The sequence below is a fragment of the Myxine glutinosa genome, chromosome 1, assembly GCF_964187855.1.
Source record: "Myxine glutinosa chromosome 1, kmMyxGlut1.1, whole genome shotgun sequence".
Classification (NCBI taxonomy): Eukaryota; Metazoa; Chordata; class Myxini; order Myxiniformes; family Myxinidae; genus Myxine; species Myxine glutinosa.
Genome location: NC_136261.1, coordinates 307,719,589 through 307,737,388, shown reverse-complemented (window position 1 = coordinate 307,737,388; position 17,800 = coordinate 307,719,589). Strand labels below are relative to the sequence as shown.

At 47.7% G+C, this 17,800-nt stretch overlaps 1 protein-coding gene across 1 annotated transcript in view; it reads left to right on the top strand.

Annotated features, from left to right (window-relative positions):
- Positions 1-17,800, top strand: part of LOC137439847 (tubulin beta chain) — a 40,886-nt gene that overhangs the window by 462 nt on the left and 22,624 nt on the right. The window lies entirely within an intron of this gene.

The window sequence follows — 17,800 nt, the reverse complement described above, 5'->3', positions numbered from 1 at the left end:
CATTAACAGGTTTGTTTTTTTCCGATGAAAAAAAATTACCTCGTTCATCGACCGAATCGAATGCTTTCAAAACCAGACGATTCTTCAAGGTTAACAAATTATTTATCATTACGTCTTTGTCGTTGGAAAACGTTCTGAAATTGTTTGCGATTTCGTGGGAACGGGTGGTAATGAGAATAGATTGGGTCGAATTGCATAATTTATATATTGGGCGCAGAGCGCTGACAAAAGCGTCGAAAGAGTGGCTGATACCCGCGTTGGGATTTTTTTTTTTTTTTTTTTTTTTTTTTGTGCAACGGTTGCTGGGTGTGGCTTGCGCTTCCAACTGACCAATCAGATGACTGCTTGGGGGCGCGAGGTCCGTGTCGTGGCGGGGAAGCCCGATAAAGGTTTGTGAAGCTGGTGGTCGATCCCATCGAAATTCGTTATTTTGAGAAATAATTTTTAACTACCACGCTTACAAACGAATGCTCACGTATGTCTCGGTTGATGATCTTTGCCTTACTCTTTACATATAACATCAACCCTTTCTTTTTCTCAAGTGGTGAAGCCGCTTCAATATTTTGCTATTTCCATCAGTCTGTCAATAATGAAAATGAACCTTTCTAAGCCACTGTGTAATTCTACTGGGTTCTTAAATGGTCATTCAAGTTGGTTCTAAAGGGTCATTCTAGTGGGTTCTAAAGGGTCATTCTAGTGGGTTCTAAAGGGTCATTCTAGTGGTTTCTAAAGGGTCATACTAGTGGGTTCTGAAGGGTCATACTAGTGGGTTCTGAATGGTCATACTAGTGGGTTCTGAAGGGTCATACTAGTGGGTTCTAAAGGATAATACTAGTGGTTTCCGAAGGGCAATTCTAGTGGTTTCCGAAGGGCAATTCTAGTGGTTTCCGAAGGGCAATTCTAGTGGTTTCCGAAGGGCAATTCTAGTGGTTTCCGAAGGGCAATTCTAGTGGTTTCCGAAGGGCAATTCTAGTGGTTTCCGAAGGGCAATTCTAGTGGTTTCCGAAGGGCAATTCTAGTGGTTTCCGAAGGGCAATTCTAGTGGTTTCCGAAGGGCAATTCTAGTGGTTTCCGAAGGGCAATTCTAGTGGTTTCCGAAGGGCAATTCTAGTGGTTTCCGAAGGGCAATTCTAGTGGTTTCCGAAGGGCAATTCTAGTGTTTCCGAAGGGTCATTCTAGTGGGTTCCAAAGGTAATTACCCTGTGCTCACGGAGCAAAAATCAGGGTTAAGCATTCAGTTGCGTACGTGTCCCGTGTGACGTACGTGTCTGCATTAAAAAAAAAAAAAATTCTCGGCAACCGTTGGTCCGATTCATATGAAATTTTCACCATAGGAGGGCCTCCTCCTGTAGCATATTTTAATGATTATTATGACGTCATAGATCTCTTGGTTCAGGCGCCATCTTGGAAAAACTTCGCACCTCTATCTCCAAATCCACTCCATGGAAAAAATTGAGACCTGGCTCATTGTCAACTACTCCCCATGGCAAATAAGATATGTTAATGATGTCATTGGTCCCTTGGTTATGACGTCATAGTTCGACAAATACAACACTTATCCATCTGAACATTATTCCAAAAAAATCAGCAACTGTTGGTCTGATGGACACGAAGTTTTCATCATAGGAGCGCCTCCGTTTTACCATCCGTGCGGCTCCTTCAGAATATTTTTTATGATAATCATGTCATCGGTCATCTGGTACAGGCGCCATCTTGGAAAAACCAAAAAATGTTGCACCTCTATCTCCAAAACCGCTGCATGGAAAAAAAAATTAAAACATTGCTCATTGTAAAGAACTCCATATGAGGAAGAGGTGTTAACGATGACATCATTGGTGCCATAATTATGACCATAATTCGACAGGGAAAACGCTTAGTCTGATCAGTTTGAAATGTGATGAGCGTGATTTATGCAACAATTATATTAGAGAATATAAATTTATGATGTCATCACTCACGTGGTCTGGCAGCCATATTGGATCAAAGAAAAAAAAAGTTGGCTCGCAACAAGTTGACTGCGCAGGGTAAGTATTCCATGAATACCATCTAGTTATAAAAGGTTTTGTTTGTTTTTAGGCTTTGCCTATTTCATATTAAAAACGCCAAACTGAACCACTTCCTTCAGACACATGTGGTTTTTAACCGATCCACGCTCCCATCTCTTCCTTTGAACACAGATGCGGTTTTTAACCCATCCCCACTCCTATCGCTTCCTTCGGACACATGCGGTTTTTAACCCATCCACGCTCCCATCGCTTCCTTTCTCTTTCTCAAATGCTTTAAAAAGTTAATTTCCCCTTCTGTACCCCAGGTTGCACTCGGAAACATGGTGATGGGATGATGAAGTTGGAAAGAGGATTGATGAGAAGAGGAAGAAGTTCAAGGAGTGGCAGAAAAGGCAGAGCATGAAAGTTACAAGGCAGCCAAGAAGGCTGCAAAGAGAGCACAGGAGGCATGCAGGAAAATGTTCGGCGAACGCTTGGATTCGGAAGAGGGTCAGAGAGTGGTATTCAGGATTGCAAAGCAGATAGCGAAAGAGGTGTGATGTGATGGGGGTGAGTTGCTTGAAGGATGAAATGGGACAAATCGTTGTGGCCCCAGATGGAAGTAAAGGAAGATGGAAGAGATATATGGAAATGCTGTTGAATGCAGAGAATGAATGGGATGGCAACATAGAGAGGAACCCAGTTTTAGGACCGGCAGAGAAGATAACTGAGAAGGAAGTTGAGGAAGTGATAAAAGCAATGAAGAGTAGAAAAACGGGAGGGCTGACGAGAGTTGTGGGAGATATGTTGAAGGCAGCAGGAAGTTGGGGTGTGAAGAGAATGACAGATCTGTAATCTGGTGGTGAAAGAAGGCTGCATTCCAGTGGCTTGGGAACTGAGTACCCTCATCCCTCTACACAAGGGGAAAGGTGACCCTCTGGACTGTGGCTCGTACCGAGCGATAAAGTTATTGGAGCATGGAATGAAGGTGTTGGAGAGGACGAAAAGGAAGAAAGTGAAGATCGACGAAATGCAGTTTGGATTTATGCCAGGAAGAGGAACGACAGATGTGCTTTTTATTGTGAGGCAGTTGCAGAAGTACATGGAGAAGAGGAAGAAGTTGTTTCTTGGGTTTGTTGATCTGGAGAAAGCATTCGATAGGGTTCCACGTGAAGTAGTGACATGGGCATTGAGGAAGTTAGGAGTGGAGGAATGGTTGATCAGAGTAGTGATGGCAATGTACGAGAGAGAGCGCGCACAGCGGTAAGGACGAAGGACGGGAACAGTGTAGAGTTTGAGGTGAAGGTGGGAGTGCATCAGGGGTCAGTACCAAGTCAACTACTATTTGTAGCTGTGATGGAGGTGCTGGCCCAGAATGTAAAGGAGGGTTTACCGTGGGAGTTGTTGTATGTAGATGATCTGGTGTTTATTGCCGGAAAGCATGGATGGACTGAAGGAGAAGATGAACAAGTGGAAGGAATGTATGTAGACAAAAGATCTGAAGGTGAATATCAGAAAAACGAAGGTGATGGCAAGTGGTAAAGCATGTGGTGAGGTGGAAAGAACTGGGAAGTGGCCGTGTGCTGTGTGCAGGAAGGGTGTCGGAGTGATCTCCATTCAATGTACAATGTGTGCTGAGAGGGTTCATCAAAAGTGTTGTGGTCTGAGAGGGTCATTAACCAGTGTGGCAGCTACATTCAAGTGTAAGGTGTGCGCAGAGGGAGCTGCAGATGGAGGAAATGTTGAGTTGGATCTTGGAGATGGTGTGAAGCTGGAAGGTGTGAAAATATTTTGCGACCTAGGAGACGTGTTGAATGGAGAAGGTGGATCAGACTCCAACGGTTGTAGAGTGAGATGTCCATGGAAGAAGTTTCGAGAACTGAGTGGTGTGCTGACGAGGAGGGGAGTGTCGTTGAAGCTGAAGGGGAAAGGTGTATGCTGCATGTGTGAGAAGTGTTGTGATTTATTGGAGCGAGACATGGGTAATGAATGTAGAGCAGCAACGAAGGGTGGAAATGCGAATGGTTCGGTGGATGTGCGGAATGTCGTTGAGAGAGAGGAAGACAAATGATGAATTGCAAAAGATGATGGGAATAGAGCCTGTGATGGATGCTGTGAAGAGAAACAGGTTGAGCTGGTTTGGTCATGTGTTGAGGAAGGATGAAAGTGACTGGTTGAGAAGAGTGATGGAAATGAATGCAGAAGGAAGTAGAGGACAGGGAAGACCGAGAAAGATTTGGCTAAAGGTGGTGGAAGAAGAAATGCCGGCAAGGGGGTGAACAAGGGGAGATGTAGAAAATAGGGCAAAATGGAGAAGATTGTCATGGGGCCCGCAAGGCTAACCCCCGCTCCAGCAGGGAAAATGGCCTTAAATTGCCTGTTGTTTTGTTGTTGTGTTCTGTACCCCAGGCCTTGCATAATAATTTTTTATTTTTTTTGTGTACAACATCGAGGCTCGTGTAAGGGCCAACATCAATCACCAAAAAAAAAAAACGGACACACAAAACATACAATAAAGGGAGCGGTAGACAAGATGGGGAGAGAGAGAGAGGGAAGCACACAAGTACAACAGCAGAGAACAGGGACAACGGAAGATCTGTGGGAGGGAGAGGGTAGGGTGGGGGGGGGGGGGTATAAAACATGGCCACTGATAGAACTTCCAGGAAAGAAAAGTTGGTATTTCAGCAAAATATAAGTGGATTTGGGGGGATTTAACGGGGTTAGAAGAGATCAAGGTTTTGGATGGGGGAAGATATAAGAGATGGTAGTGAACAGCTGTTTTAACGACCTGGGGGGAGGAGTGGGATTGAAGAGTGAGGGAGTTTGTTCCAGAGGTGGGCGTGAAGAGGAATGAAGGAGTGAAGGTGAGCAGAGAGTCTTGATTTTGGCAATTTTACCAGAAGAGCGTTACTGGCAGATCTTGTGCGACCTGTAGGAATATTTGGGGGACAGAGCACAGATAGAGCTGGGGGAGCTACGCCGGATGGGAGTCGGTAGAAGACAAAGACCACCTACCTGCTTGCGGTGAGTGAGTGAAAAGCCCTTGGAGTTGGCTTCATCGCGGGAGATTCCAATGATTCTGAAAGCTTTGGTTTCAACAGCGTGCAGACGAGCTGGGTGTGAGGCAGGAGCCCCGGCCCAGAGCGGAGAACAGTATTCCATTGAGCTGTGGATGAAAGCCTTGTATGTGGTGAGGAGCTCAGGTGTGCCAAGGAAGGACTTCGCACGACGGAGGATGGCCAGTCGGTGACTGGCTTTGGAGGCCAGATTGGAAATGTGGTTTTCCCAGGAAAGATCATGGCAGATGGTGAGACCCAAAAGCTTGAGTGACAGAACTTCTTGGAGAAGATTGTTCAGAAAGTAGATGGGAGGGTTGTCCATTCGGTCTTTTCGGAGAAACGTAGTAAGAGTGTGAGATTTGTCAGGATTGAAAGACATGTTCCACTTGTTTGACCAGTCTGTGATTTTGTCCAGGTCTTTAGAAAGTGAGGAGGCTGCAGACTGCCGATCTGAGGGATGAGGAATGGAGCGGCAGAGTGTGGTCATCAGCAAAGAGATAGATAGGATTTTTTCAAGAGTCAGAGAGATCATTGAAGACCAGAAAAAGCACAGGGTCCAGAACACTGCCTTAAGAAACTGCAGCCTGAACAGGAAGGGGAGATGAGAGAAACCCATTCAGGGCCACACGTTGACTACGACCAGAGAGGAAGTCCTCAAGCCATGCGTGGAGATTTCCATGTATACCATGGGAGGAGAGTTTGGTGAGCAGAGCGGGGTGCCAGACCTTATCACGTGATATGTCAAGGCACGTGATATGTCAAGGGAGACAGCTCTAATTTCCTGTTTGGCATTGAGGACCTCCATCCATTGTTGAGATCGCAGAAGCAGCATGTCCAGAGTGGAGTGACCTGGTCTGAAACCAAATTGATGATCAGAGATCAAGCCATTGGAGAAGAGGAAAGATTTGATATTTGAAGCAATGATGGATTCCATGACTTTGCTGATGATTGGGAGAAGGCTGATTGGTCTGTCGTTGTAAGGATCGGTTTTTCCACCTTTTTGTTAAAAGTGGTAATGTTAGCTGATTTCCAAGCTGATGGCATATGACCTTGAGCAAAAGAGAGGGTGAAAACAACAGAGAGAGGGTGAGATAGAGCACAGAGCAGGATTTTAGGACCCGTGGGCTGATGCCATCTGGTCCAGTTGCAGAATCAGTTGAGGATTGACAGAAACTTCTCCACCTTGTCAGGAGAGAAGGACACAGAGTCCATGGGTAGCTGGGTATGGTGGGTACAGAGAGGGACGGATATGGGACACAATATTTTGAGGCAAGCACAGAATTGAGGGATTCAGCTTTTTCCCATGCGGAGTCAGCTGTGTAGCCGTTTGAGGTAAGGGATGGGATGGAGGGGGAACAAACACCAGAAACAGATTTGAGTTCGCCACCAAGATTTGGAGGAGGGAGACAGGTTTGAGAGTTCAGTCTTGAGAGTGGAGAGATATTGTTTCCTGGCTCTCCTGAGGGTAGACACACACTTGTTCTGAGCTTTGTGAAAGGAACTGAGATTTCCTTCAGTTGGATTAGCCTTCCATGAGGTGAAGGCAAGTTGCTTCATGGCAACTGCCTCACCACAAGCTTCAGTGTACCATGGATGGGAGGAAGGGTATGACAACTGAAGACGAGATGGGATAAATCTGTGCATGAGAGAGAGCAGTTTACTTTGGAAGAGTTCCCAGGAAGAGTTGATGACAGAGGCAGTAGAGATGGGAGACCAGTCCAGATGATTGATGGCTGCTTGAAGGTGTACCCTCGACTGAGTCGTGGTACCGTAGAGGTACCGTAGATGTCCATACCGTAGTCCTATGGGGCTCTGCAATCTCATACATTTACATTTTGTTGATGAACGATCTCCTTTGTTCCACCAAAACCCCATTCATTAATTTGGTGACGTCACCCTCCAATCCCCTTTTCTGTTATATTAACAGATTTCTGTTATATTATTTTATTATGCCCTCCAATCCCCTTTTCACTAGAAAAGACAGTTTGTTTTTTTTGTATTTTTTTTTTTGTATGCTGAATCGAGGCAGTTGACTGCTAGTTTTTGCTAGGTTTGCTGGCAGATGGAAGGAATACCTCGCTTGTGGTGAGGACCGGAAACCTCAGGCCAGTCAGCCTGAGTGAAATGCCAGACTCGTCGGCGCTGAGGAGGCTCTCTGAGAATGGCCAGAGAGATGTCCACTTTAACAAGGAAATGATCAGAAGAACCAATTGGAGCAGAAGAAGAGCAGCAGACATTTGCAGGTAGGTTAGTCATAACCAAGTCGAGAAGAGAAGATACTCTATTGACTGAGATCCAGGTCGGGAAATTGACAGACTGTGTTAGTCCCAATGAGTCGCAGAAATCCTTTGCTGAGGTGCCATGGCTGGTGTGAGGAACACGCACCCAGCCAGCTGGCATGATGACAGTTGAAGTCGCCACATATGAGGAAGAGAGAGTTGGGATGAGTGTATCGAAGTTGGTCCATTTTGTCAGACAGACATGTAAATGGAGTCATCACTGTTTGGAGGACGGTACAGAACACATGAACAAAAGGTGGGAGCGGAGAGGAATCCGTAGCCAGAGGTACTCCTGGGGGTGGGGTGGAGAGAGGGCAGTGCAAGGAGAGTGAGGAAGAGTTTTTGATAAAGATAGCAACCCCACCACCAGGATGAGGCTCAGGTCTATCATACCGGAAGAGGGAGTAACCAGGAAGAGATATTAAGTATCGGAGATATCTTGAAGGAGGAAAGTTTCTGTTAAGCAGATTACGTCTGGTTTATCAGAAGCAACCTGTATGGAGAGATTAGTCAAGTTTGAGCAAAGGCCCTGGATGTTTGATGTCCATTCCGTTAAATAAGAGGGAGGGGGAGCTTGGGGTACATGAGACAGTGGAGGGGAGGAGGAGGAGGTAGGGAGAGCTGTTGATAGTGTGTCGGAGATTGCAGTAGAGTTAGGAGAAAGGGAAGGATTAGGACAAAAGGTTTGATGGTGATGGGAAGAGGCACAGTGGGGTGTTTGAGGAGGGGGGTGGGGGTGGAATAGTCAAAGGTTGGAGGAGGTGGAGGTATATGATGGAAGGGAGAGGAAGGTGGGGAGGAGGCAGATAGGAGGAGGAGGAGGTGGTTGGGAAGGGTGGGGGGTGGAGATTTGGAGAGAGATTGTAGAGGGTGAGGGGTGAGTTTTGAATGGGAGGGGGGGAGTTCAGGAGGGGTGGGGGGAGTTTGTGAGGGGTGAGGGGGAGTTTAGAAAGTGGACGGTTGATGAAAAACAAGCATTTATTACAACCAGGGTTTATTGTGATTTTCAAGTCAGAGATTCGTTTGAGAACAATAGAGGAAGGGTGGAATGAAGGTGAGTTTAGAGAATGTAGGGAGGAATCACTAAGAGATTGCATTTTTTTTTTTGAAGTTGAATTATTTGAAGAGGAAATTGGAAAAAGCTTTTGAAATAGGAAGAAAAACAGTGTGTTGTAATAAAACACTGCAGGGGAAAGTTTAAATATATTTAAACAAAATCGTGAAAACCAATCTGGGAAAAGTCCCTGAAGTGAGGGTGTGGATCAGAGAAAGGGTTAAATGAGAGGAAGGAAACTAGAATTGGAAGGGCGTGTTATGGCTGGAGATGGAAGGAAGTGGTGGAAGAGAAGGAGATAAAGGGGGCGGGTTGAGGAGAGAAGCAAATAACAATTAAAAAAAAAAATCTGGATATAAAACGTCAAACAAAGGACAGATGTTAGGGGGAGAAAAGGAAATCGAAGAAATAAGCAATACAGTGAAAGAAAGAACTTAAATACACAAAACGCCCCTGGGGTGAAGGAAGCCTCAAGTTACCAGGCCACACACGAGGTGCGAACAAAAAACGATTTAAGTTTGCACGAGTTGCAAACCAAGATTAACTCAGACACAGTAACACACACACAATAAAATAATGAGTGGAAATTTGACAGACACAAATTGGAAAAATACTTAAAACTTTGATGCCGTGCGGACGTCGAAGTCGCAACCTTGCTCAATGGACCGGAAGCGGAAGTCCAAATTTTCTGGAGTTTCTTTTCTGGAAATTCTGGAGTTTGACTGTGAGGAATAGCAAAACATACAGTCTGCATGTTTGAAAGGGCAGTTAGATGAAACCAATCAAGAGGAGTGAATACATCATCGGTGAAAGGAATACATCTCATACTTCTGTAGAGAAATGGCTGTGATAATTAATAGCCGTGGAAGATGGATTAAAGGAAAAAGGAAACTGCTCTGCATGTGTGCCAGTGGCTGGAGATTAAGTAAACTTGAAAAGTCATTGTTGCCCTCTATTGCTGGTTTAAAAAGAAAAGAAAAAAAACCGTGCTCGTTGCACTGCCGCTCCATGTACTGTCATGGCACCTAAGAACAGATCAAACCTTGAGCTTGGTCGGACGCTTGGGGTGGGTTTTTTGATTTGTGTTGTGTAGCAATTGAATATGTATGAAGAATCCATCCTTGGAGTGTTTTTTATTTTTTTGTATACAAGATCGAGGCTCGTGAAAGAGCTAACATTAATCGCACAAAAAGTCAAACCGACACATAAAACACAAAATAAGGGGAGCAGTCGACAAGATGGGGAGAGGGGGAAGGACACAAACAACATTTGAGAGCAGGGACATCGAGAGAAATGTGGGAGGGAGAAGGCTTGGGGGAGGGGGGAGAGGTATAAAACATATGAACACTGCAAGGACTTCCAGGAAAGAAGTTGGAATTTCAAAAAAAGTGTATCTGGGGTGAATTAGCGGGGGTAAAAAAGATCAAGGTTTTGGATGGGGGAAGATAGATGGTGGTGAACAGTTGTTTTAAAGACCTGGAGGGAGGAGTGGGATTGAAGGGAGTGGGGGAGTTTGTTCCAGAGGCGGGAGAAAAAGGGAATGAAAGAGTGAAGGTGAGCAGAGATCCTAGATTTTGGCAGTTTTAACCATAAGAGGGTTGCTGGCAGATCTTGTGTGACCTGTAGGAATATTAGGGGACAGAGCACAGAGCTGGGGGAGCAAGGCCGGAGAGGAGTCGGTAGAAGACAAAGACCACCAACCTGCTTGCGGTGAGCGAGTGAAAGGCCCTCACAATCAGCTTCATCACGGGAGATTGCAATGATTCTGAAAGCTTCGGTTTCAACAGCGTGCAGCCGAGCTAGGTGTGAGGAAGGAGCACCAGCCCAGAGGGGAGAGTCGTATTCCATATTGAGCCGTGGATGAAAGCCTTGTATGTGGTGAGGAGCTCAGGTGTGCCAAGGAAGGACTTCGCACGACGGAGGATGCCCAGTCGGCGACTGGCTTTGGAGGCCAGCTTGGAAATGTGGTTTTCCCAAGAAAGATCACGGCAGATTTAAAAAAAAAAAAAAAAAAAAAACCTTTTTAGGCCATTTTTCCCCGCAAAGCGGGGGTTGGCCTTTTTCGGGAACCGTGGTTGTTGTTGTTTTTCGGTCCCCTTTTTGAAGCAATGTTTTACGGCCGGATGCCCTTCCTGACACCAACCCTTTTTGCCGCCTTTAACGACAAACAGGGAATTACCAGTGAACTGGTACTCACTATGACCATGGTATGGTATGGCAGATAGTGAGACCCAAAAGCTTGAGCGACAGAACTTCTTGGAGAGGATTGTTTAGAAAGTAGATGGGAGGGTTTTCCAGTCGGTCTTTTTGGAGAGACATGGTAAGAGTGCAAGTGTGAGATTTGTCAGGATTGAAAGACGTGTTCCACTTGTTTGACCAGTGTGTGATTTTGTCCAGGTCTGCAGAAAGTGAGGAGGCTGCAGACTGCCGATCTGAGGGATGAGGAATGGAGTGGCAGATAGTGGAGTCATCAGCAAATAGATAGAGAGGATTTTCCAGAGAGTCGGAGAGATCATTGATGAAGACCAGAAATAGCACATGGACCAGAACACTACCATGGGGAACTCCAGCCAGAACAGGAAGGGGAGATGAGAGAAATCCATTCAGGGCCACACGTTGCCTATGGCCAGAGTGGAATTCCGCAAGCCATGAGTCGAGATTTCCATGGATACCATAGGAGGAGAGTTTGGTGAGCAGAGCGGGGTGCCAGACCGTATTGAAGGCACGTGATATGTCAAGGGAGACAGCTCTGATTTCCTGTTTGGCATTGAGGACCTCCATCCATTGTTGAGACATCAGAAGCAACATGTCCAGAGTAGAATGACCTGGTCTGAATCCAAATTGATGATCAGAGATCAAGCCATTGGAGAAGAGGAAAGATTTCATATCCGAAGCAATGATGGATTCCATGACTTTGCTGATAATTGGGAACAGCTGATTGGTCTGTAGTTGCAAGGATCTGTTTTTGCAAGGATCCTGAACAAATTCAGATACGATTTAATTGCTGCAATAAACGGGTTTTGTTTCTGAGTAAATTACAAAAGGATTGTAAGTGGTGTCACTTTAATCAAAAGTGGTGTTAGTTGGACCCCACAACTTAATGTTTTCATGCTCGCAGCATCTAGATGAGTATGCACCCTGTTCCCTTCATTTCTGGACCCCCATTCCCACTTTCAAAAAATCCTGGACCCATCCCTGGAGTCGGTACATGTATACACCTGCTCCATCATATTGTTACGGAACCCGACGTCGGCCTATGGTTCCCCTTTTGAGGGGGGATTAGTCCCATCGTTTGTTACTGACCGACGTGGTCCCTGAAGCTGCACCGCGACCTCCGGAAAGGCCGATGAGCAGCTTCGTTCGCGGCCACGGATAAGATGGTAATTTGCCAAGCGGATGGCAGCCGCGGCCCGAACCGTTAACAAAGACTAACCCGATTCTGAACGTTGGCCGTGGCGACGTACACTCAATATTGAAACCACTAAAGCGACCGAACGAGAATGAAGAAGAAGAAGAAGAAGTACGGAGGAATAACAGGATTTATTAATTATTTACACAAGCCAAAGCAAAAAGAGCAGTCAAGGTTATGTACAGGGAAATGGAAGGAGCAGGAGACAGTGAAATCATTAGCTTACCTATACAAGCTTAATTAATACCCCAGGACAACGTGAAAGACAGACGAACGATCACACTTACACGGGGAATGCAGGCAGGAATGAATGGCTTGGAGATGGATGGCTTTGAGAGGCAAGGAAGGTTCAGCGGGGCCTGGGCACGGTCGGGCCAGAAGGCACCACCGTCAAGAAGCCGAGCCGTGGTCGTTCACAACTGCGCGGGCGAAGTTCCTTTCTCCGCCTGCTGCATCGCGCACTCCTTGCGTTGCCTCGGTCCGTTTTTCCTGCAGCGCGGCACGTATCACGGCGGCTTGGTCACACCTGCTCATCTCCAGCGCATCTCTCGTGTGGGCATCTCCCGCGGGTTATATAAGCCCCACCCTTGAACCTTTGCGAACCTCCCCCAAGCGTTCTCTCTCTCCACCCTCTCAAGCCAAACCCCTCGTTCTGGGTTGGATGAGCGGGGCCGACTCACTCCTCCCCTCTATGACGAGGTGGAGACACGCCTTTCTTCTTCGTGGTTACCTCGTGCGTAATGGAGTCAAATGCAGCAAAGTGGATGGGAGATGAAAATGCAGCAGCAAAGTGGCTAAAGGCGTCGATTGCAGCAAACCTGGCAAACCTGGCACTTGGAAGATGCCATGGGGCGTCGGAGGGACATACTCTTATTTAATTCGGTGCAATGAAGAGTCAAACTATTGGGAAACACATCCTTAAACTACATAGAATAAGGGACTAACTATTTAAAAGGATATATGGTGCCCTGTGTGTAGGTTTATGGAATTAACTAAGAGGACGAGCTTCAACCTTTCTTTACATTACGGAGGGTGACAGTTACACACAACAAAACCATAATTCTCACATTCTTTACACTTTCTCAAATTCGTTACACTGCACCCTCCTTCCTTCAGGCCCGTCCTCGGGCCTATAAAACTTTACTTTTAGTGTGACACGTCGGTGTAATTCCCTCTACAATTAACCTGACCCTGAGGGCGACAATTTTAAAACACAAATAAATATGTCCCCCTGCTGCATTGCACCCTGCCTAACAGACTTGCGCCCACAGGATAACCGAATTGCGGAATTGTTTTCAAACTATACATTTACGGTGGGGAGCATTATTTACAGTGACGTTATTTCTTATTTACAACGCAACCCAGGACCTGTTTTTTTTTCTTTTTAGGGAAACAAAGAGAAGGAAATTCCTGTTGGGAGGGAGGAGACAGCACGCATTGCATCGATGCACCAGTACCAATAACATCAAAGCACCCAAAAGCACCAACCAGTGCAGTCATTACAGTTTGTAATAAACACAAAAAAAAACAACTAGTGGTGGTCTTCTTCTCTGCTGGGCCGATGTTCTTCCCGATGTCTTCTTGCTTCATGCGGCCTACTTGGAAATAAAAAGCAGTGTCCATTTTTTATTTAGGGCCACAGGGGCCAACTAAGGATGGTCCACCTGTTGGGCATAGGTGCCACTTTACCGAGGTCCGCAAGCAAGATTACCTGGCCACTATGGCCGGTCTCCAACAGAGGTGCCCTGCCCCAGAACCTGGGGTCCATTAAGTGGTACTTGGCCGCAGAACAGCGGTCCATAAAGTGGTACATCAATGCAATGCATGCTGGTTGCGAGGGTCCTTGCACACAAGGCGACCTCAGCACGCTCCCAGTGGAGCACAGTCCTCGGGTGGGAGACGGGGGGGGGGGGAAAGACAGGTGAGCGAGGGGGTAGGGTCACAAGGGTACACATCAAACAAGGTAATGCAGGACGAGGTGCGTACGGAGAGCGGTGAGAAATGCTCGTCCCTACCGTACGCCCCCCACATGTGACCTACACTACCCCCCATTGCCCCTCCCCATATTTACAAAAACCTACACATTTACAAATTCGTCACTACTGTCACGTCTCCCCCATATTTCCCCTATACCAAATTCGTCACCATAATCCCTCTAACCAAATTTGCCATCACCAATTCATCATCAATCCTCAAAAGGAGGGAGAGATGGAACAACAAAGCACAATGTCACACCCACGTCATGATGCATCTCACATTCCAGACATTTGCACAACAAAAATAATAAAAACCAACAAACCCTGGCATGGTGTGGAGCTTTGTCACCTCAGGTGAGTGGATGTAGATGGTGCGAGGAGATTCTTAATCCTAACTATCCTCTAAATGACTTTAACACACTTTACACTACCCGGGGTCTTTCCCTGCCAATCCATTGGCCAACTTACACTATGGGTTCTAAAAACCAATTCCCATTGACCAAACTGTGGTGCTTATCAATTTGGGGCCTCACTCCCCCGATTCAACTCCCTGTGCCCTTGCACAATTTCAGGACTGGGGCGTGTGGCTCTCCCAGCAGGTCTACCCACCTGCACACCTCCACCACTGTAGTTGCCTCCGAGCTTACCTGCTCCTCACCTAACCTGTCTAATTGGGGAAGGCCCCTCCTGGCTCTGTCACTCCTCGGTGCCCTCTGGCACTGGGCTACCCGGGTCCATCCTCCGGATCCTCGGGCCCCATCCACAACAACTCTACCGGCTCCCAGAGCCCACCTGCGGCCTCACCTGGCCGACATCCTCACTGTGGTGGAGTGCCCATTCAACTACACACACTAACAGGCCACACACCCAGCCATTTCCACGTCACTAATGCACCCATCCAAACTCCATTCTTCCACACGCACCACAGATGCCAATATCCAACCACAATTTACCTGTACCCTCTACCTAACGCTTAAACTACCCTCCCCGGGTATTCGTGACGGGGTCCATCCTCCTTTCCCCCATCCACACTTTCGCACCATCCACTCCACTCCACAGTTTCCACCATACTCACTCCACGACCATCCATTCCATACTCCATATATTCCACACTCCACGTAATCCACACAACCATTCTCCATTCACCTGTAGTTGCACACCTGTGCAATCACCTGGTGCCACCTGCACCCTCCTTCCTTCCTGGACCATTTGGTCAACACAGCACACATCACCATCACTCACTCATACACTGCTCCTTACACCTGTTCAGTTGCACACCTGTGCAATCTCAATCGTTCCTCACTCACTGCTCCATACACTTCCACGCTCAATACACTTCCACGCTCAATACACTTCCACGCTCAATACACTTTCGATTCTCAAACACCATTGCCTCAGGCACCCAAATTCTCCCACGGTCACACACACATCTCTCCCGAGCATTGCCCCGCAATTCCTCATTTGCTCGATATCAACACTCACTCATACACTTTTCACAATACACTTCTGAATACGCCTCCAACACTCACATGGCATCATCTAATCTACCTGGTGCCCTGCTAAAACTCGCGCTTCCCCGTCGCCCCTTACATTATTGCGCTCCCTCGTCATTATCATCCAACTACCCTCTCTATGTCCCCACTACCGGTTCAATGTTGCTACCTAACCTTAACGTTACCTATTGTCAATCTCTAGGTCTCTACAAACTATATCCTAACCCTCCCGGGCTAGTTTTCACTGCCAAACCCCATAACTAGTGCTCCTTTGCCCCCGCTGTGAGGGATGGCAGAGTTGCCATCCCACCACATCGGGCATCTCTCACTACCAATTTGGCTCATCCAATTACAATCAATCAAAAATTTGCCAATCATCGCCAATCACTCTACCATTACCAATCATCAATCTGCCAATCCTTTGCCAATCATCAAATTTTGCTTTTTAATTTCGGGTCCAAAACACTATCCTCATCACACGTCTACTCACTTGAGCCTCTCGGTGCGCCAATTCATTTCTAAAGCTCGGCTTCGCAAAGCCGAGCAATGAATGCGGGTTGCTTGGTGCCGGCGGTTGGATCCGTCCGGCATTCGGTGCAGGCAAGGCGGTTTACTCGGGCCGAGATCCAACGCACCATCTCGGCACGGAGCCGTCCAATGGCCCGATCTCGCCCTGCCGGAACGCCTCAACAAAAGGGGGTCGCCATGACGACCCTTCCTACCGGGCCGCCCGCTCTGCCTAGCGGAGCACGGACGCGGCCGTTCAGAGCGAGGCCCGGCGTGGATCCCACACGGCGGTTCTTTCGAAACCGCCGCGGTCACGATCCCCGTGGGTCCCCGCGGCACACGAAGCTGCCCGGCACGCACCGAGGGCCCGCTTCGGCTATAAGTCGATCTAACCGCTAACCCGGTTAGCGTCGATGCTCCACTTGCATGCTTACACCCCGCAGCCCGTTCCTTGCTCATACATCCAGCCGTTCCCATGCTCCTCGTCATTGCACCTTCTCTTACACACCCAGGTACACTCATTCCGCTCACAGACTTGGTCACACACCTGACCACCGCACACCTTTGCACACACTCGTCATGCGCACACCTTACCAACACACCTCTTCGCGCTCCCTCCTCGGTCACCTCCTCTGTGACAACCACAGGTGTGCTCTCCTCCGTACACCCAACCACGTGCCTCACTACCAACTCCAGTGTGCATTCCCATACGCGCTCTACCATTCCAGGTGTGCATCCTCTCTCATCTGCCACAACCAACTCATGCTCAGTGTCACTCTTACTACTTTCACCACCACTCTCGGTCGCGCATTCACCCTCACTCTTGACCGCACTCTTTCCTCATGCACCCGTCCATTACACACCTTTCTTGCGCATTCTCTTGCGCACACTCTCCCGTTACACCCTCCGTAACACTCACCACAGGTGTGCATTCTCTCGTTACATCCTCTGTAACACTCCCCATCCCGCGCTTCCATGTTCCCCCTCGCACACTCGCTACGACCAGCTCACTCTCGACTGCACACTCACTCCTCGGCGCGCACTTTTTCCTCACACACCCCATAGTCGGACATTCTCTCACACCTCCTCTTTCGCACTCTGTACCTGTCGCACACTTTACCAGCGGCCTCTCACGAACACCCGGGTCCAAACCAACCCCCAAGCCGACTGAATCTTCCCTCACACCATATACATTTCCGCGTATATCGCCACTCACCTCGGCACCTCGTCTCCGCACCTCCTTCGCCACCTGCAAACTCTTTATCTGGTTAGCAAGCACACCATCACGATTTGAGCACAGACCTTGTACATATTCCATCACTTCCTCCTTTATCTCCCTCTTAGTTTTCCTCCATCTCTTCTTAATTTCACTCACCCCCTCTTCCACTTCCTCTAACTTTTGCTTCACCTCTTTTATTTCCCGGTGCGTCTCCTCAATTTCCTCCTCTAAGGCCACCTTGACCATTTATATGTGCGTCTTCACCTCCCGGTCCTTTGTCTCCATTGCCTCCGTCACCTCATCCAACCTCGTTGTCAGTCCCTCACGTACCATCTGACATTCCCTCTTCGTCGCTATTAAGTCATTTTTGATTTCTTTTTGTGGCGCTTTCAACCCTCCTAGTACCGCAGTGTTCTTTTCCACCTGCTCCACTAGTTCTTTTTGTCCCACCGTTAGCTGTTCCACCTCCTGCGTCAGATCTTCTATGCCCCCTTGTAACTTTGCCGTCCCATTTCTCACCTCTTTCTCCATACGCTTCTCACCTCGCTTTACCTCCTCGCGTACCCCAGAGACCTCCTCGCTTACACCTCGTCTGATCGCCTCTCCCATTTCTCCCATCTCTTTGGTAGATGCCACCCTCATCTGTTTCAACTCATCCCTCTGGGCATCCAATTTGGTTTCTACCCCGATTTTCACCTCCTTTATCTGCTCTCCCATTTGTTTAATTTCCCGGGCCGATTGCTCCCCTATTTCCCGCAATTTGTTTTCCATCTTGTTTTCTAACCCATTCTTCATTCCTTCCATCTGGTTCTCCTGGGC